Source organism: Phyllobates terribilis, unplaced genomic scaffold (assembly GCF_046119375.1).
Source record: "Phyllobates terribilis strain yellow unplaced genomic scaffold, ASM4611937v1 Scaffold_12__6_contigs__length_324123572, whole genome shotgun sequence".
Lineage (NCBI taxonomy): Eukaryota > Metazoa > Chordata > Amphibia > Anura > Dendrobatidae > Phyllobates > Phyllobates terribilis.
The window spans coordinates 98,697,739-98,719,531 of record NW_027362772.1 but is presented as its reverse complement, the minus strand read 5'-3'; positions in this window follow the sequence as shown (position 1 = coordinate 98,719,531).

The window sequence follows — 21,793 nt, the reverse complement described above, 5'->3', positions numbered from 1 at the left end:
CTGGTATCATGCGCTGTAGACGGTAGTACCTGTACAACTGTCATACAGTCGGTTCAGCGTGGGTGGCCTGAGGACAGGGGGGAAGAGGAGAGCAGGGTCAGTCGTCATCTTGGTGAGGACATGGAAGTCTTGCCCGTTACCAGTCTGGCACGCATGGCTGACTTTATGCTACGCTGCCTTAACCGTGACCCTCGCATTGTCAAAATGTTGAGTGACAGTCATTACTGGTTGGTGACACTTTTAGACCCCCGCTACAAGGAGAACTTTCACTCTCTTATTCCTGAGGTGGATAGGTCTACAAAAATGGGGCAGTACCAGAAGGCCCTTACTGCAGAACTGTTAAAAAAAATTCCCATCTGAACACGCTAGCGGCAGAGGTCACAGTTCGTTGCCCAACCAAGACGTACAGGTGAAAGAGACTCAACTCCAGTCCAGCAGAGGCAGGGGAACACTGTCAACATTCTGGGACAGTTTTCTGAGACCCGCCCAGCATACAGGCCCTGAGGTGCGGGGTACTCTCACCAGGAGTGGAAACTTTCTAAAGATGGTGAGGGAGTACCTTGCCGACCGTACCAGCGTCCTCCGTGATTCCTCTGTGCCCTTTAATTATTGGGTATCCAAGCTGGACACTTGGAATGAACTCGCTCGGTACGCCTTGGAGGTTGACCGTGGTCCGTGTTGCCAGCATTGCAAGTTCCTCCATCCTAATTTTTGGCAGCTTTTGCTTGGAAGGCATAGGCAAAGACTATGGGAGACCCACTCCCCAATAATGGGAATAATGTTTTCAATATGCTGTACTGCATGGCTCTTGTAAGAGGCATTGCAAGTTCCTCCGTCCTAATTTTTGGCAGCTTTTGCTTGGAAGGCATAGGCAAAGACTATGGGACACCCACTCCCCAATAATGGGAATAATGTTTGTAATATGCTGTACTGTATGGCTCTTGTAAGGGGCATTGCAAGTTCCTCCATCCTAATTTTTGGCAGCTTTTGCTTGGAAGGCATAGGCAAAGACTATGGGAGACCCACTCCCCAATAATGGGAATAATGTTTTTAATATGCTGTACTGCATGGCTCTTGTTAAGCTACTGTGACCTCCACGTCTCTTCCAAGGGGCATTGATATTGTCATTATATTCCACTGCGACCTCCACCACTCTTCCAAGGGGCATTAAAACCATCTTGTTAAGCTACTGTGACCTCCACGTCTCTTCCACGGGGCATTGATATTGTCTTTTTATTCCACTGTAACCTCCACCACTCTTCCAAGGGGCATTAAAACTGTCTTGTTAAGCTACTGTGACCTCCACATCTCTTCCAAGGGGCATTAAAACCGTCTTGTTAAACCACTCTGAACTCCACAGCTCTTCCAAGGGGCATTAAAACCGTCTTGTTAAGCTACTGTGACCTCCGCGTCTCTTCCAAGGGGCATTAAAACCGTCTTGTTAAACCACTCTGAACTCCACAGCTCTTCCGTGGGGCATTGAAATGTTGTTTTTAATTACCTCTAACCTCTGACCTCCATGTCACTACCAAGGGGCATTGGAGTGCCTCGAAATTTTTGGCAGGCATTGCACTCACTGTATGCCCTATAACCGTGTAGCTGAACCGCTCCTTTTGGTACAGAAACATATCCTACCAAACATGTGTGGTTGACTGGCCTGATATTGATGTGAATGGTCCCTGTTCCTCCTGCTCTTTCTCCTTTGCCACCACCTCATCCATCATTTATCACCTGAAGCTTTGTTTTAACGGGAGTCATAGATCTGGGATAGTAGCAGGAAAACATCCAGCAATCCTCGGAGGAGGTAGGATATGCGCCAAAACGCTGACCACCTCAGTCCTAGCCGCTATTACATACATGCGCTTGCATTCCAAGGAACAGAGAGTTAAGGAGATGGATGGCCTCATGATCATGAATAATTTACTCTTTGTGTAGGAGGCCGACCACTGCTGCTGTCTATCTTCTGAACTTTGTGTTGAAGCCTGATTGACCCAGGACCCACAATCCTCTATGTCTGGAGGACGTGTTGCATCCCAGTGTCCAACTGTGTCTCGGCTTCCACAATATTAACCCAGTGTGAAGGCGTCAGTGAGATGGACCATCCCTGGCCACATTCACTTGTCCACGTGTTTGTGGTTAGGCTGTCCTTCCCGCTAAATGCACTGGGGAGGGCACAGGTAATGTTTTGGTATGCGCGCTTGTGTATAAGGCGCACTGGGACAAATAAGGGCGGCTGGGGACCATTTATGGACACCCGGCCGCCCCCTGGCGGCTGGGGACCAAGCGTGGACACCCGGCCGCCGGACGGTTGGGGACTGAGTATGGATACCAGGTCGCCGACGCAGCCATGGCGTGGTGGCCAGATTCCGCCTCCACATGCCTAAAAGGCACAATTTCAAGTGCAAGCAAGCAGTATGGTATTGCAGCCTGGGGGTGGGTGGGTGGCAGGCTGCACACTTACGCTTGCATTCTAAGAAAACAAAGCAGATGCTAACTTCTATCATCATCATCATGCTCCTCACCTTGGCACTCTCAACTCCCCTGATGGAGAAGCCAGGACCCACCGGAGGAGTCTGGTTGGCTCGTCCAATGCTGCCCTATGGAGATTCAACAACAGGGATCAGGACTTGAAGCAGAACGACGATCTTAAGGTAATCAACTTATCTGACATAGAATTATCGCCTGAACAGATGTCTGTCTTGTCTTTAGGGCTATCTTTTTGCCCTACGGCAGCTTTTGATACCTTTCTGGCTATCAAGGATGTATTTTTGTTTGCTCGCTAACTTCTAAAAAAATTTCATAATAAAAAATTCATAGACACTCCTTTCTCTACAGAGACAGAACTGGAAGCGCTCCGGGTACTAGAGGAATTATTACTTGAACAAGTTGAATCATCAGGAAGTAAGTTTCCTGATTTTATTAAAAAGAAGTCGATAAGCTTTCCTCCCTTGACACTTAATTCCTCATTGGAAATTGTTGTTAGAATGGTAGTAAATGAACTATATCAGCTCTCTGTTAGAAAACCATATGACAATATTACTGGGCCATAACGACGAGTTTTATTTGAATTAGCTAATATGAAACAAGTGGTGATAAAACCCGCCGATAAAGGTGGTAACTTTGTTTTATGGACTGTGGAAGATTATGAGAAGGAAGCCTTTAAACAATTAAATGATACGGTATGTTATCAGAGGTTAGGCTCTGATCCTACTACCACCTTCCAAAAACAACTTTTTTCTCTATTGGATGTGGCCTTGGATCATGGATGTATTACGAAATCTGTATGGGAAGGTTTACGTACTTTACATCCTGTTGTACCAACGATATATTTTTTGCCTAAGGTACACAAGAATTTAGATAAACCGCCTGGGAGGCCCATAGTCTCTGGCTGTGGTGGCTTATGTGAGGCAACCTGTAGATTTCTTGATTATTATTTGAAACCGTGTGTCTCTGGGGATGTTTTGCAGTGATTACAGGAAATTACATTTGAACGGGACATGTATCTGGTTAGTGGTGATGTGGAGTCTCTTTATACCTGTATAAATCATCATCATGGTCTGGCGGCAGTTAAATTTTTTTTAACTAATAAGGGCATGGATGCTAGACTCCAGAAACTAATTCTGGAATTATTGAAATTTGTATTGACTCATAATTATTTTACATTTAAGGATCGTTACTATCTACAACGTCGAGGGGTGGCGATGGGGGTGACTTGTTCCCCCTCATATGCCAACCTCTTTATGGGTTTGTGGGAACGGAACCACATGTTGTCTTACCTTTCTAGTGTATCTGGTCCGTCTGTAATCAGTTGGATGCGATTTATAGACGACGTCCTTTTCATCTGGCAAGGGGATAGGATTGAATTGGATTGGTTTTTTAAACATTTAAACACCAACGATTGGAATGTTAAGCTAAGTTTTAACGTCACTAGGGATAGGATTGATTTTCTGGACCTATTGATTACTATTGATCAGTTTGGAACTATCCACAGTAGCATTCATCGTAAGGACACTAGTACTAACTCTATATTGCATGCTAACTCGGCACATCCTTTGCACACCATTAGAGCTATCACTAAGGGGCAGTTTATTAGAGCTTGCCGTATTTGTGGTTGTAATAGTGAATTTGAAGCTCAAGCTAGGATTCTGACGTCTAGATTTTTGCGTCGGGATTATAATATATAGGTGTTATTGATCATGTGTACCAACAGGCTAGGGATATGGATCGAAATGTTCTTATCCATAAAAAACCCCTACGCAAAGAGGATTCTAGACTAAGGATCATAACTAACTACCATAGTACGTGGAGGGATATGACGGCTATAATCAATCATTTTTGGCCCATTTTAAAACAGGATCCTGAGCTTTCAAAATTGATTGAGGATAGAGCCCTTATTACTGCGAGAAGGAACACACAGCCACTATGTAGCTCCAGGATCCAAATTTATTTTTGGGTCTAAGGGACCTAGATGAGATTCTCAATCATGTGGTGATTGCAATATTTGTTGCTTTATGGTCAAAACTGATGGATTTTCCAACTCTGCTGGCACCCGGACGTATAAGATTGTCCATTCCATTAATTGTAAAATTACAGCTGTCATTTACCATCTCACATGTCCTTGTGGCCTAGTTTATATTGGATTCACCTCAAGGCAATTACGTGTTCGGATACAGGAACACATAAGGGACATTAAATCAGCAAGGCTTTTGGACCAGGATGGCACCTATAAGGAGGACACTATGAAACTGAAGACATTACCTGCCCATTATCGTAGTCATCATCCACTGGGAATTATAGAAATGCAAGTCTGTGGTATTGACGTTGTCCATATGGGTAAACATGGTGGACATCTTATGAATAGATTGGCACAGAGGGAGTGTCGTTGGATAACGACACTTAGAACCATGAAGCCACATGACCTTAATGACCAGTGGGGTTTTTCTAGTTATTTATAATAAATTGGGTTGATCTCTGGTTGCTGCTTCCCTGCATCTTCTTTTATATACACTATTTATTTTATTCATTATGCCCCATATTTGTATGCGGATTGTAATGCAGCAGCTTGCTAGCATTACTGTAAATGGTCCAGGATGTGTTTACCGGACCATGTACCTTCCCCTTTAACTGACTGGTCACATGACTGTAACATCACACAGGTCCTGTATGCACAGTAAAGCTCTGTACACATGACTGGGACAGCACACAGGTCCTATACACACAGCTGACTGATCACATGACTGTGACATCAGCAAGGTCCTGTCAGTATGTGGCTGTCTGTGCACAGCATATATAAATCCTGCTTAATTTGAGACAGGTGTGTTCGGTGTGAGAGGCGTGAGGCCTGTTCCCCATGTGTGTGGGATACCGTGATACCGTGAAGCCTGGCAGCCTGAAAGGTCGAGACTTGATCCTGTGCGGATGCTAGTGGCCTTGGAAGGCAGCGGCTTTGGAGTGAAGCCTGGTACCTGAAGGGTTGAGCCTGGATCCTGTGTGGATGTCAGTGGCCTTTGAGGGAGAGCCGGCTTGAGTAAGAGTCCTGAAAGGCAGAGCCTGGATCCTGTGTGGATGTCAGTGGCCTTTGAGGGAACGACGGCTGGAGACCCCCACCTGGGAAGCCGCAGAGCCACAGTGGTGGCAGAGTAACGGACTGAGACAGCTATACCCGGCAAAGGTAATACCCTGTGCTATATGGACATTGTGATATGAACATTGCTACTTTATTACCTTGCTGTAAGCTGTAACCTGGAGCAAGTGGGCCGGTGTGCCACTTGGCTCATGAACATTGTGTTTATGTGTGTAAACATGCCGGTGGCGGACTAAGATGAACTGTGTGTGAACAGCGGTTTATGAAGTGCCATAATAAACTGCAACACTGTGTGAAAAAAGTAAAGACATTGCACGTGTGCATTGATTGACGCAGCAAAGCGAGTTACCCCCAGTATGATGACTAGCGCTGTCTTACATATGGTTCGAGAGTGTGGGCAACGGCAGCCCGGTTGCTAGCGGCAACGACACCCCGGTTGCTAGGGGCAACGGCATAGGACGACGAGTGTGGATAAAGCATCTTGCGGCAACTTGGCGGGGTTGCGAAGATTGGCGTCGCACTCAAACCTGGTTTGCTGTGGCTCGGCGGGGCTCACGAAGTATAAAGCATCTTGCGGCAACTCAGCGAGGTTGCGAAGATTCTCATCGCACTCAAATCCGGTTTTGCGGTGGCTTGGTGGGGCCACGGAAATTTTTCCAGGAGAGCGATGGAGTGCTAGTGTGAACAGTGTACCACGATGGCTGTGAGCAAGGCAGCAGACCTGTCTGGAGCTGTTGAGCGGTTGAAGGGCTGGTTGGGACCGGAGCAGGTATTTGGGAAACTTTTACTGGACATGGTGCAGGAACCGCAGGAGCTGTGGGCACCATATGGAATGGCGGCAGTGGACCATTCTATGGACTCTCCGGGGGCGCCAGTGTTATCCCAGAGTGCCCAGGGAGGTGGTAAGAGATGTTGTGAACTGAGTCCTAAGACTACTGCTGATTTTTTGTGTAAAAATTACCCTGCCGGTGTGGTTGTTAAAAAAGGGGTCGGAGTCTAAAAAAGGGGCGGATTTTCACAAGAGTGTGGAGTATAGAAAACTGAAAATTGTTACTGGTGGTGGGTTGGTGCCTCCTAAAAATGACAATGTGACCGTTGATAATGGGGTAACTCCAGTAGAAGGGGGTGACGTCAAAGTGGGAGGTGACCTGTTAGTCCACAACACCATGGGGAGTGACACAGACCCCGTAGCTGACGGTGACACTACGAAAGTAGAAGGAGAGGTCAGTCAGGAGGGGCTAGACGAGGTGAGAGAGTCCCCATCTCGCAGACGGCACAAGGGCCACAAAAAGGTTGCTCCTGTGGACTTGGCTGAAAATAAAAATAAAGAGAGGGTACTACTGTGTGCCTTTGCTTCAAGTGTGGATCCTCCATTAGAGGTAGAAGAGGAGGTGACGTTACCAGTAGCAACCTCCAGTACGGTACCGAGTCAGAAGGATCTGACAGCCCTGAAAGGGGAGGCGGCCAGTCGTGACCAAGAGCTGGAACCTATCGGCCAGCAGGGTCAGAGTGACGGGCAGCAATTATGTGAAAACCTGGGGAACGTGGCCTCAGACCAGCGGAGCCTGGAGTCTGAACAGCAGAAAATACACCAGCTTGTGAAGAACTTACAGCGAGATCTAAAGGGAAGCAACGAGGAAATTAACCAGTGGAAGAAAATGTTCTCCGCAATTAAGGAGGACCGCCGCAAAATCCAGGAAGAGGTTTTGCAGTTGAAGCTTGAGAAGGAGGCGCGGCAGAATGGTGTTTCTGGACGCGAACAAATCCTAGAACGACTGCGCAAACAGCTCAACCAGGAGCTGTGTGACTCCAAGAAGGTGTGTGGTGAACGCAGTAGGGAACTGCAACAGAGTAAGAGAGATTATGAAGATCTCCTCAAGGTGAAGGAAAAACTAGAGGAGGATAAGGCGGGTGCAGAGCAAGTGCGCCAAGTGGTTGAGACTGTTATGATCTGCTACAGAGACTAAGGAAAGGCAGGAGATCTGTCCCTACAATAGAACTAAACTAGATCCCTACGATGTAACGGGGAACCTGATCCTGCGATCAGACCCGCTAAAGTCCTCGGCTAGTCTGAACGCAGACCTATAGATGTGGGGGAGGGATCCCTACAAGATCTAAGGACTGGGATTTAGTTGGACACCTCCTAGCAGAAATAGTAGCAGTCAAAGACAAACACACAACAAACAAGCAAAGAGGTCATAAGACCTAGCAAAACTAACAGAGTACGGCAATAGAGCAACAAGCTAGCTCAACAGTAGTAAATACAAATGAAGTCCAGCAAAGCCAGGAGGGCGGAGCCGGATTAAATAGGCAAAATGGTCATGTGACCAGCAAACTAAAAAAAACCTAACAGGAGAGTTGTAACAGTACCCCCTCTTCTAAGAGGATCCTCCGGATCCCCTAGGCCCAGGCTTACCAGGAAACCTCCTGTGAAACGCTCGGACAAGTCTGGGGGCAGAAACATCATCCGCCCTCACCCATGAGTTATCCTCAGGTCCGAAACCCTTCCAAGCGACGAGATACTGCAAACTCCCTCTATACCGTCTAGAATTTAGGATGCGGGAAATTTCATATTCCCCGTCCTCCACCACCGAAGGAACAGAGGCAGAAGCGTCACCATCCGACACATCAGCTTTTTTCAACAGAGAAACATGAAACACCGGATTAATCCTCCAGGACGTAGGAACCTCCAGCCTAACAGCAGATTGGTTAACTATCTGAAGTACCTTAAAGGGCCCTACGAACTTGGGACCCAATTTTTTAGAAGGAATCCTCAATCGCAGATTCTTAGAGGACAACCAAACCATGTCACCAACAGCAAACAAAACCTCTTGCCGTTTCCTATCAAAGTACCTCTTAGATTTTTTGTTAGCCTCCTGAAGATTACCACGCACATCCGTCCAAACTCTCTCCAAATCACCGGAAAAACTCTCCTCCTCAGGCACAGCCGAAACCAATTTGGAAAATGACCCAAAAGACGGATGTCTCCCAGAACAACAAAAAAAAGGCGAACACCCAGCAGAAGAGGATGTATGGTTGTTAAGAGCAAATTCAGCAAGTGGCAGAAACTCAGACCACCCCTCTTGATTGTCTGCCACAAAACAACGCAAGAACTGCTCAACATCCTGGTTCTTCCTTTCTGTCTGGCCATTAGATTCAGGATGATATCCGGATGAAAACGACAAATGAACTCCCAACCTGTCACAAAAGGCACGCCAAAAACGAGCCACGAACTGAGGTCCCCTATCAGAAACAATGTCAGTAGGAACACCATGTAGTCTGACAATCTCCTTGACAAAGGCCTTAGCGAGTGTCTTAGCGCAAGGCAGTTTGATGAAGGGAACCAAGTGACACATCTTGCTAAAACGGTCCACGACCACCCAGATGACCGTGAAACCTTCAGAGGGAGGAAGGTCAGTAATAAAGTCCATAGCCAGATGTGTCCAAGGTGCACTAGGAACCTCCAGAGGGCAAAGCAACCCCGGAGCAGGAGCATGCGAAGACTTGGATCTTGCACACACAGTACATTGGCGCACCCACTTAATGACTTCCTTCTGCCATCCAGGCCACCAAAAACTGCGACCCACAAGTCTCTTGGTCTCAGAAATTCCTGGATGACCTGCCAACCGAGACTCATGACACTCAACAAACAAATCTCTCCTAAAGGTCCTAGGCACAAACAACCTCCCATGGGGAGTGTTAGATGGGGCATTCTCCTGTGCTTTAAGAATCTCATCCTCCAAAACGGACTCCAAAGCAGCAATCACAACACCTTCTTGTAAAATGGTCTCCTCCTCCTCCTCAACACCGACCATGGGAGAAAAGCTGCGAGACAAAGCATCCGCTTTAACATTCTTGGTACCCGGGATGTAAGTAATGGAAAAATTAAACCGCGAGAAAAAAAGTGCTCACCTAGCCTGACGGGCATTCAAGCGCTTGGCAGCATCAAGATAGATCAGATTTTTATGATCAGTGAAAACCTGAACGAGAAATTCAGCACCTTCCAAGAGGTGACGCCAGTGTTCAAATGCGAGTTTAATCGCCAGCAATTCCCGATTACCAATATCGTAATTAAGTTCAGTCTCGGAAAAATTTTTTGAAAAGCACAGGGATGTACTCCATCCTTGTTTTCCTGAGACAACACCGCACCAACCCCCACCGAAGAAGCATCAACCTCAACCAAAAACGGCTTAGTCACATCAGGCTGCATAAGGATGGGAGCAGAGGTGAACCTCTCCTTTAAAAACACAAAAGCTTCAATGGCCTCAGAAGTCCACTGAACCGCATTAGCGCCTTTCCTGGTGAGATCGGTCAGCGGTTTGACAATAATAGAAATTTTTTTTATGAATTTTCTGTAATAATTGGCGAAACCCAAAAACCTCTGTATCGATTTCAAACCAATAGGCCTAGGCCATTCCTGCACAGCTTGAACTTTAACCGGGTCCATCTCAAAACCTTCACTGGAGATAATGTAGCCCAAAAAACTAATTCTCTGTACAGCGAACTCACATTTCTCCAGCTTAGCAAAAAGTGAATTGTCCATTAATAACTGTAATACCTCACGTACGCTCCGCCAATGAGACTCCAGATCCGGCGAATAAATAAGAATCTCATCCAAATACACAACCACATTTTTGCCGATTAAAGGTCTAAGGATATCATTAATAAGATTCTGAAAAAATACTGGAGCATTGGTGAGACCAAAAGGCATAACCAGATTCTCAAAATGACCCACAGGAGTGTTAAAAGCAGTCTTCCATTCATCACCCTCCTTCATGCGCAACAAATTGTATGCCCCCCGGAGATCAATTTTAGAGAACCACTTGGCACCCACTAACTGGTTAAATAAATCGGGAATCAATGGCAGTGGGTAAGGATTGCGTACAGTAATTTTATTAATCTCACGAAAGTCCAGACAAGGACGTAAACCGCCCTCTTTTTTTTTTATAAAAAAAAAACCAACAGCCACAGGAGACTTGGAAGGCCTAATGTGACCGGCGGCCAAGCTTGTCTGTATGTATTCCTCCAAAGCCTTTCTCTCAGGAATAGTAAGATTAAATAAACGACTCTTAGGAAGAGTCGCTCCAGGGACAAATTCAATGGTACAATCATAGTCTCTATGGGGAGGCAAAACCTGCGACTCCTCCTCAGAAAAAACTCTCCAAAAATCCTGAATAGGTACAGGCAATTCCCCTCTATCCACAGCAGCAATGCGCCCGTTACAACACTTGTCATAACACTTAGGGCTCCAGGACTTAATTTCATTGGTAGACCAATCCAGCACAGGATTGTGCAATTTCAACCAGGGTAACCCCAATATTACTGGAGAAGGCAAATTATCCAATACCACCAAATCCAAATTCTCTTGATGAATACCATTAATAGTGAGGGGAAATTCACAGACCTTGTGAGTAACACTCTTCAAGGGAGAGCCATCGACAGAAACCACAGCAATAGGGGATGACAAAGTTTTAGGTTCTAATTTAAGTTTTTCCAAGAATCCCCCATCAATCACATTCAGAGTAGATCCACAATCCACAAATACCCGAAATTCAATTAATTCATCCTGAGCAGCAGTAGTGGCAGATAGGAATACTCCCTTAGAATTTAAACAGGCAATACGGGCATGACTGATCATTTTTTTTTCTTTCTTCATACGAAGCACACAGCTTTTAATAAAATGACCAGAATTTCCACAATAGAAACACAAGCCTTCAGAAAGTCGGCGGTCTTTTTCCTGAGAGCGGGGTGCCATCGCCCCAATTTCCATCGGCTCACCATTGTCAGCACCGAACCTCTCAGAACTCGAAGCTGACATAGCAGAGGATTTGCTCACATTAACCCTTTCACGCAGTCTCCTGTCCACCCATATAGCTAATTGCATTGCCTCCTGCAAGTTTCCAGGTGTGGGATAAGCAATCAGTAAATCCTTTACCCTTTCACATAGCCCTGCAAGAAACAAGCTTTTCAAAGCAGAATCGTTCCACCCCACCTGGGCAGACCACTGACGGAAGTGAGAACAATATTTTTCCACATTACCTGATCCCTGCCTCAAACGTCTTAATTCAGATTCAGCAGATGAGACACGATCAGGATCATCGTACAACAAACCCAAAGCAGAAAAAAAACTATCCACTGATCTAAAGCACGGATCACTAGGATGGAGAGAGAAGGCCCATCCCTGAGGATCTTTGCGCAAAAGTGACATTATGAACCCTATGCGCTGTGATTCATCACCAGAGGATCTGGGTCTCAAACGAAAATATAATAGACAAGCATTTTTAAAAGAAAAAAAATCTTGTTGTTCGCCAAAAAATAGATCAGGCAGACGTACCTTAGGTTCAACAAAATGCGCTCCAGAACAGCTACTCACGTGTTGTTGGAGAGAGAGTCCCTGCAAGCGTTGAGCCAAATCTTGCACCGAGACCATGATGGAAAACTGGAGGTCTTTCCTTAGAGAAAATTTTTTTTATTTTTTTTTTTTTTTTACGGGCTGGACTTACTGTTATGATCTGCTACAGAGACTAAGGAAAGGCAGGAGATCTGTCCCTACAATAGAACTAAACTAGATCCCTACGATGTAACGGGGAACCTGATCCTGCGATCAGACCCGCTAAAGTCCTCGGCTAGTCTGAACGCAGACCTATAGATGTGGGGGAGGGATCCCTACAAGATCTAAGGACTGGGATTTAGTTGGACACCTCCTAGCAGAAATAGTAGCAGTCAAAGACAAACACACAACAAACAAGCAAAGAGGTCATAAGACCTAGCAAAACTAACAGAGTACGGCAATAGAGCAACAAGCTAGCTCAACAGTAGTAAATACAAATGAAGTCCAGCAAAGCCAGGAGGGCGGAGCCGGATTAAATAGGCAAAATGGTCATGTGACCAGCAAACTAAAAAAAACCTAACAGGAGAGTTGTAACAGAGACCACTCTGCAAGACACCCGTGAGAAGAATGATGATCTCCGGGGAAAGACCCTAGATCTGGAAGCTCAGGTGAAGGAGCTACAGATGTCCTGTGATACTCTCCAGAGGGCGGAGACGTGCCTTAAAGAAACAGTCAGCAAGATGGAAGCTGAGCGGAAAAAGATGGAGGAGTCCGTCGGAGAAGCCACAGACCAGGGCCAGGAGTTGGCCGCTGGTGAGGGGAGGTGTGAAGCAGATACCTCCTCGAGTGATGCGAGCTTGGATGATTCGGTGGAAGTAAGAGCCGAGATCAGGGAGCTCAAGGAGTTGCTACAAACCCAGTGGACGCAAGAGAAGCGTGAGAGACTGGCTATTGAGAGCCGAGTGGGCACATTGGAGACGGAGAGGTCTGAGAGAGCTCTGCTGCTGGAAGAGCAGTTGAAGCAGGGAGAGCTTCAGAGACGGGCCGCTGAGAGGCGAGTAACTGAGCTGGAAGGAGAAGTTTTACAGCTCAAAGGTCGCCTAGCAAAGTGTCACGTGGTGAATGAGGTCTCCTTGGAGAAGGGAAAAGGCAAACAAGTTGCACTTACTCCCTTAGACCATGAGAAGGTGGACCTGAGGAGAGCTAAGAGTATGGTGTTCAAAGATAAAGGTGAAGTGGAGGGGGTCAAGACGAAAAGTTGTGAAGTGGTAGCTGTGAGTCAGCTCAGGGGAAGCATCCAGGGTGAAGAAGCTGGAAGTCAGTTGTCCCTGAAACCTGAGCTGCTTGATCGTCTGGAAACCACTGGTGAGACCTAAACGTCTCGGTACAAGTGCCTCGTAGATGTACCCGAGGACTTGAGAGAAGAGTGCACCCGTGAGTTCGTGCATGAGGAGTTTAAGAAAGCCGTGGGAGCCTATAAGGTGTACTTGACCTCAGAAGCTAAACAGCTGGTGGTCCTGTCCCCGACCGAAGTCACAGTGAAGAGGGTGGCTATCCTAAGTGACATGCACTGGCGATGTATTCGCACGAAGCGGTTTCTCCGGTTGAAGACGGAACAAGCCGTTAGACAACTGGAGCTTAGGAGAAAAGCTCACAGTATGCGTGAAGAGGTCATCTGGGTGCCTCATGTTCTGGTGAGAAAGCTCATTGGGAGAAGCGGTCGAGCCATGCAGATGATGGTCAAGAAGTCTGGTGTGGTGAAAGTAAGCAGTCCATGTGATCAGCAGGACTGGATACCAGACGAAGACGGCATGGTGTCCTTCTCCACTGTAGGAACAGAAGAAAGCCTAGAATGTATACGCATGCTGATTGAGTACCGAGTGACCTACCTGCAGGAGGTAGAACAATTGAATCTTGCTAGACTGCAAGTAGATAGACAGCATCATCTGAGCAGCAGAAGATGGAAGCCGTCTAGAAATAGTGAGACCCGACAGAGAAAGGGCCCCCTAAATAACAGAACAGCTACAGCTGAAGTTAGGGACCTTTCAAGATGTCCTGAGAGTAGTGGGGGTGGGTTTAGAGGTAGTGAGACCTCCAGTAACTCACGTTTGAGCAGCCCATACAAACGACCCAATAGAGGACGGGACAGTACGGAGTCGAACCGGACCTTAGATAACCGGGGCATGTGAGTCGCGCTGCTGCAACTGACCGCTGGGAGCGGGGGAGACCTGACAAAGTTACGACCCGGAAAGGTGACCTGACGAAGTCAGTGACAGTGACAAATGGTAGGTCCCTAAGGAATGGGCTAATGTCATTGACTAAGGTTCCAGGGGCTGAGTAGCACAATTGTAAAGTTCATGGTCTCTGTGAGCTGGGGGTTATAATGTTTTCTGTATATTATGTGTTCAACCCCAAAAGTTTGAACAGAGGGGGGGGATATGTAATGCAGCAGCTTGCTAGCATTACTGTAAATGGTCCAGGATGTGTTTACCGGCCCATGTACCTTCCCCTTTAACTGACTGGTCACATGACTGTAACATCACACAGGTCCTGTATGCACAGTAAAGCTCTGTACACATGACTGGGACAGCACACAGGACCTATACACACAGCTGACTGATCACATGACTGTGACATCAGCAAGGTCCTGTCAGTATGTGGCTGTCTGTGCACAGCATATATAAACCCTGCTTAATTTGAGACAGGTGTGTTCGGTGTGAGAGGCGTGAGCCTTGTTCCCCATGTGTGTGGGATACCGTGATACCGTGAAGCCTGGCAGCCTGAAAGGTCGAGACTTGATCCTGTGCGGATGCTAGTGGCCTTGGAAGGCAGCGGCTTTGGAGTGAAGCCTGGTACCTGAAGGGTCGAGCCTGGATCCTATGTGGATGTCAGTGGCCTTTGAGGGAGAGCCGGCTTGAGTAAGAGTCCTGAAAGGCAGAGCCTGGATCCTGTGTGGATGTCAGTGGCCTTTGAGAAAACGACGGCTGGAGACCCCCACCTGGGAAGCCGCACAGCCACAGTGGTGGCAGAGTAACGGACTGAGACAGCTATACCCGGCAAAGGTAATACCCTGTGCTATATGGACATTGTGATATGAACATTGCTACTTTATTACCTTGCCGTAAGCTGTAACCTGGAGCAAGTGGGCCGGTGTGCCACTTGGCTCATGAACATTGTGTTTATGTGTGTAAACATGCCGGTGGCGGACTAAGATGAACTGTGTGTGAACAGCGGTTTATGAAGTGCCATAATAAACTGCAACACTGTGTGAAAAACGTAAAGACATTGCACGTGTGCATTGATTGACGCAGCGAAGCGAGTTACCCCCAGTATGATGACTAGCGCTGCCTTACAGGATATATATATACGTATGTATGTATGCTCTCTGGTAAGCTTAGATGCATGCTTATATATTGTCCTTAGTCATAGGAATATACATATAGATTTTTAATTGGTTCATTTAGAATTGTGAGTGTGTTTGTCCATATTTGATTTAATGCATTTTTTTCTCTCCAGTAGTGTGGCTAGGATTTATGGTCATATTCCTTTAATGGCTCTCCAACTATATCCATATCCTCTTGTTATGAATTTCCATTGATGATGATATGCTAAAGGAACCACCTATTAGATATTCTATGTTTCCGGCAACATTGGGACAGCCTTGGCCAAGTATTGCTTAATCGTGATTTACATCCTTTTTTATGGATTACAGTACTTTTTGATTTATGTGGACCTGCTATATTGTATACATATCATTGGATGAGGCATTGTTTTTATTATCTTTATGTGTGTAATTAAGATCTTTACTATTCATATATTTATTAGCAATGGACCTGGGATTCGGGTAATTTAGTGCTAATTATTTGTCTGCATTTGATTATTTACCTGCCTTGTCTTGGTTTAAGAGGGCTTGCCATTTTGCTTACCCTCTAGCAATATGGCTCCAGGATACATGCGCATGTCATCGTTCCGGTGTGCCCACGCGTTCCGGCGCGCGCTCGGCAGGTGGCGTCACGGGCGGCGCGACCACGCCTCTCTGTGACGTCGCGGCTGTGCTCGCGGTGGGCGTGCGGTCATCGCGGCAGGATGTAATCATGCACCCGGTAGGAAGCATCTGCTTTGATGGATCACATGATCCTCACAAGGTATTTAAGAACTACACATATCCTATTGAGTATCACTCCCTGAGGAAGCATATCTGTGAAACGCGCATTGGAGTGTGGGCTAGTATCGCACATGGTGCTTGCAGCATGAATCCAGGTATATCATTCAATGTCTAAGATGCAGTCTCTTTGAGTATGAGTCATCCTTATATTTTGTCACTTTATGTGCACTGCACTTTATATTTATGGATGGATTTATAGTCCTTCTTTGAGATTTGAATGCCTGGGTAAGCAGACATTTTTTTGTTTGGCCACAGACCTTTTAGTTTATTGTTATCTAAGGTCTTTAGCTGGGTGAAAAGCATAGCACTGAGTCACTATTTGAATAGTCTTTTTATTTGTATTTTGCACCTTTTAGTGACTTCTAAATATGCTAATGTGCTCTTTGTAATTTATTGGAGTCAGTGCCTTGTGCTTACAATAGAATCTATTCATTTGATATCCTCTATTTGTGTCTTACTTACTTTTGATATCCAATGCTGCATACACCTGTTGCCTTTTTTTTAATTGTCCTTTGTCTATGTGTTCATATGGATATGTTTTGGTTTTTTGGTATCTTGATTAATAAAATTTAATGATTTTACTTAATGATTGAAGTATATTTTGTCTGAGCATTTACTTAGATTTAAAGTTTGTTCTCTCTTGCTTGGATTTTGCCCTATATGGCAGTATAAAATATGAGTTGATGATTTGGGTTTGCAATCCTTCTATATGTTTGGTAATAATCAGGCTAAGAAAAGTGTAGGGAAGGTTCCCAGTACAAATAGTGGCGGCTGGGGACTGAGTATGGAGACCTCGCTGCTGACGTAGCCATGAGGTAGTGGCCAGCTTCGGCCTCCTCCAAACTAAAACGCCCCATTTCAAGTGAAAGCTAGCAGTATAGTATTGCAGCCTGCGGGTGGGTGGGTGGTTGGCTGCATATTTGCGCTTGCATTGCAAGGAATGGGGGAGGTACAATTGAACACTTCCCTGGGACAAGGACTTGCACGGGGATAGTTGCAAGTCTGCATCTTCTGATGCGGCAAGGATCACTTCTGATGGGCACACTTTTAGGCATTGAGCGGGGTGTCAGAGATGCTTCCAGGGGTCTTCCCCATGCTGTTCCCATGTCTTTTCAGTACTGTATGTATGCATGTATCACACAGCACATGGCCAGATAAGGTTGTAAAATGTTAAAATGACATTTCCCGGTGAATGCATTTGTCACGGTTGAAAGCAATAGAAAAGTGCAAAAACGCATTAAAAAATGCTACTTGTGAAGATAGCCCAAGGTGTGGAGGAGTATTTTTGTTTTTGGTTATTTATTTTACCTTATACACAAGTATTCACCCTGGAAAGGATGTTCCTTAACATATTTCACAGGAAAACAGTTTCAGTTTAGTTTTTGAACGTTTTATTGTGAGCCTGTAAAAGTGGCTTAATACCTCTGACCACGTTGTTGACAGCAGTGACCTGGGGGTCAGAAATGCTTCCTGGGGCGAACCCCATGCTGTCCCCATGTCATTTGAGCACTGTCACTATCGTTTTGGGCACTTTTTAGGCTTTCTACAGACTGCCGGGGGTGCCGCCGCAAAAATGCTCGGGTCTCCCATAGACTAACATTGGGCTCGCTGCTCGGGTCGAGCACCCGAGTATCACGGGGAGCCCGGCCCGAGCTTCATGCACCCGAGCATTTTAGTGCTCGCTCAACACTAGTAATTACGTGTTTATCGGTCATCCATGACAGCACCCCTTCGAGAGAATTACAGAGAAGCGTAGAATTAGGGAGGGACCACAGCCTGTAGAACCCTACTTCCAAAGGTGATATCAGCACCAGAAAGATCCAGTCTTTAGTGTTTATAGAATGTAGAAGACTACATTGCCGCTCTACAGATTTGATTAATAGATACTCCTGACCTTTCTGCCCAGGTAGTAGCCACAGCCCTTGTGGAATGAGCTTTGATATTCTTCTCCACTTCTTTGCCGCTTGCAGAAAAGGCCATACTGATAGCCTCCCTAACCCAATGAGCTAGTGTGGCTTTGGAGGCCCTACATCCCTTCATTTGTCCCTGAAAGCAGACAAAAAGGGACCTATCCTTTCTCCAGGAGCTAGTGGATTCTAGGTACCTTTCTAGACAGCGTTTAATATCTAAGGAATGTAATTTTTGTTCCTTATCGTTGGTGGGGCTACTACAGAAAGTGGGCAGGACAATCTCCTGTGACCGGTGAGATGTAGAGACTACCTTAGGGAGGTATGCCGGGTCAGATCTCAAGATTACCCTATCAGCTCGAATCAGGGTAAAGGGATGGTCTGCTGAGAGGGCCTGAATGTCTCCTATCCGCCGAGTGGAGGTCAGGGCTACTAAGAGGACTGTCTTAAGGGAAAGGATTTTGATTTGAACATCCTGTAAGTGTTCAAAGGGGGATTCCATTAATGCTGAGAGTACCAGGTTAAGATCCTAAGGGGCTGAGCTAATGGACTAAACAGGTTTAGAGCTTGCACATGCTTTTATGAAACGGGAAACCCAAGGGTCCCCTGCTAAGTTTAAGTTATAGAGAGCTCCAGGCTGAAACCTGGACTTTGAGAGTGCTTACTGAGATCCCCATCTCCACCACCTTCTGTAGGAATTCCAAAACTAAGTTAATTGGGACTTCCCCTTTCAGATCTGTGAAGTCCTGTGATAAATCCTAGAAGTTACATGCTTTCTAGATTTGGGGAGAGTCAAAGATACCTCAGCAGAGAACCCCCTACTCCTCAGAAGCTCCCTTTCAAATTCCAGGCAGTCAGGTGTAATCTGTTTGTCTGCAGGTGATGGACTGGCCCCTGGGTGAGGAGGTCTGGAAGATCCAGAAGGACCCAGGGATCGGAGACTGACATCTGCTGGAGCCATAAAAAACATGGCCTCCTTGGCCAGAAGGGGGCTATCAAGATTACCCATGCTCTGTCTTCCCGAATTTTGCGGAGGACTGTCGGTATCAGAATTAGTGGGGGGAAGGCATAAGCTAGCCTGAAATCCCAATTGATCAGTAGGGAATCTACTGCAAATGGACGATCCCTGGGATCCAGGGAGCAGAAGCGATCCACTTTTCGGTTGGATCTGGTTCCAAATAGACCTATGGTTGGGACATGTCTGTAATCCGGTGGAATACTGCTTGACTCAAGACCCACTCGCCCTGGTGAAGGTGTACTCGGCTGAGGAAATCTGCTTTGCTGTTGTCCTTCCCTCTTATACAGTGCACTGTGAAAGTATTTGGCCGCCTTGAACTTTTCTACCTTTTGCCACATTTCTGGCTTCAAACATAAAGATACAATATTCTAATCTTTTTGGGAAGAATCATCAACAAGTGGGACACAATCGTGAAGTGGAATGAAATTTATTGGATATTTTAAACTTTTTTAACAAATTAAAAACTGAAAAGTGGGGCGTGCAATATTATTCAGCCCCCTTGAGTTAATACTTTGTAGCGCCACCTTTTGCTGCGATTACAGCTGCAAGTCGCTTGGGGTATGCCTCTATCAGTTTTGAACATCGAGAGGCGGAAATTCTTGCCAATTCTTCCTTTCAAAATAGCTCGAGCTCATTGAGAATGGATGGAGGGCGTTTGTGAACAGCAGTTTTCAGCTCTTTTCACAGATTCTCGATTGGATTCAGGTCTGGACTTTGACTTGGCCATTCTAACACCTGGATATGTTTATTTTTGAACCATTCCATTGTAGATTTTGCTTTATGGTTGGAATCATTGTCTTGTTGGAAGAGAAATCTCCGTCCCAGTCTCAGATGTTTTGCAGACTCCAACAGGTTTTCTTCCAGAATGGTCCTGTATTTGGCTCCGTCCATCTTATCATCAGTTTTAACCATCTTCCCTCTCCCTGCTGAAGAAAAGCAGGCCCAAACCATGATGCTGCCACCACCATGTTTGAGAGTGGGGATGGTGTTTTGAGGGTGATGAGCTGTATTGCTTTTATGCCAAACATATCGTTTTGCATTGTAGCCAAAAAGTTCAATTTTGGTTTCATCTGACCTTATTCCATGTGTTTGGTGTGTCTCCCAGGTGGCTTGTGGCAAACTTCAGAGACTTTTTATGGATATCTTTGAGAAATGGCTTTCTTCTTGCCACTCTTCCATAAAGTCCAGATTTGTGCAGTGTATGACTGATTGTTGTCCTATGGACAGACTCTCCCACCTCAGCTGTAGATCTCTGCAGTTCATCCAGAGTGAGCATGGGCCTTTTGGCTGCATCTCTGATCAGTCTTCTCCTTGTTCGAGATGAAAGTTTAGAGGGACGGCCGGGTCTTGGTAGATTTTCAGTGGTCTCCTTCCATTTTAATATGATCGCTTGCACAGTGCTCCTTGAGATGTTTAAAACTTGGGAAATCTTTTTGTATCCAAATCCGGCTTTAAACTTCACCACAACAGTATCTCATACCTGCCTGGTGTGTTCCTTGGTCTTCATGATGTTCTCTGCACTTGAAACAGAACCCTGAGACTATCACAGAGCAGGTGCATTTATACGGAGACTTGATTACACACAGGTGAATTCTATTTATCATTACCAGTCATTTAGGACAACATTGGATCATTCAGAGATCCTCACTGAACTTCTGGAGTGAGTTTGCTGTACTGAAAGTAAAGGGGCCAAATAATATTGCACGCCCCACTTTTCAGTTTTTAATTTGTTAAAAAAGTTTAAAATATCCAATAAATTTCGTTCTACTTCACGATTGTGTCCCACTTGTTGTTGATTTTTCCCCCAAAAATTAGAATTTTATATCTTTATGTTTGAAGCCAGAAATGTGGCAAAAGGTAGAAAAGTTCAACGGGGCCAAATACTTTCACAATGCACTGTATGTACTGCAGAGATGGAGGCTAAATGTGTCTCTGCTAGAAGAAGGATTCGTTCCGCTACATCCATTAGTGTTTTGGACCGGGTCCCTCCCTGGTGGTTTATATATGCTACCGACACCTGATTGTCAGACAGGATCTTGACGTGTTGGCCCTGTAATGCTGGCAGAAACCCCTATATAGCTTTTTCCACGGCTACCAACTCCATGTTGAAGGAACTGGTTTTTAGAGAACTTGACCAACCCCCCTGAAGCATCTACTGATCTAAGTGGGCTCTCCATCCCGAAGGACTAGCATCTGTTGTGACCACCTTTGTAGCTGGGGACCACCAGGGGACTCCTGTGGACAGTACTGAATCGTCCAACCACCAGCGGAGAGATTGCAGTGTAGCTGGTTGTAGAGTCAGTTTGCCCTTCAGATTCTGACATTGGGACATTCTGGAGAATCAGGAACCCCTTTGTAGAGTCCTGGTATGGGCTTGAGCCCAAGGTACTCCCGGTATGACATGGCCCGCCTCAGAGTCAGTCAGTGATTCTATGGCCTTCAATACGAGAGTCTGGATCTTCTTCACTTTGTCTGGTGGAAGGCAACACTCTTGAATGTCCAATATAGGTCCTAGAAAAATCTGAGACGTTGATGGAGTCAGTCTTGATTTGTCCAGGTTGATAAGCCAACCCAGATTCTGCAACATCTTGAGGACTTGTTGAACCTGGTCCAAACAATGCTGAGCCGGCTTTCCGATTTTCAGGAAATTGTCCAGATATGGCACAATCAGAATTCTGTTTTCCCGAAGATGGGTCGATACCTCTGAAATCACCTTAGTGAAAATTCGAGGGGCGATTGCTATGCCAAACAGAAGGGCCTGATACTGAAAGTACCTGATCTGAGAATC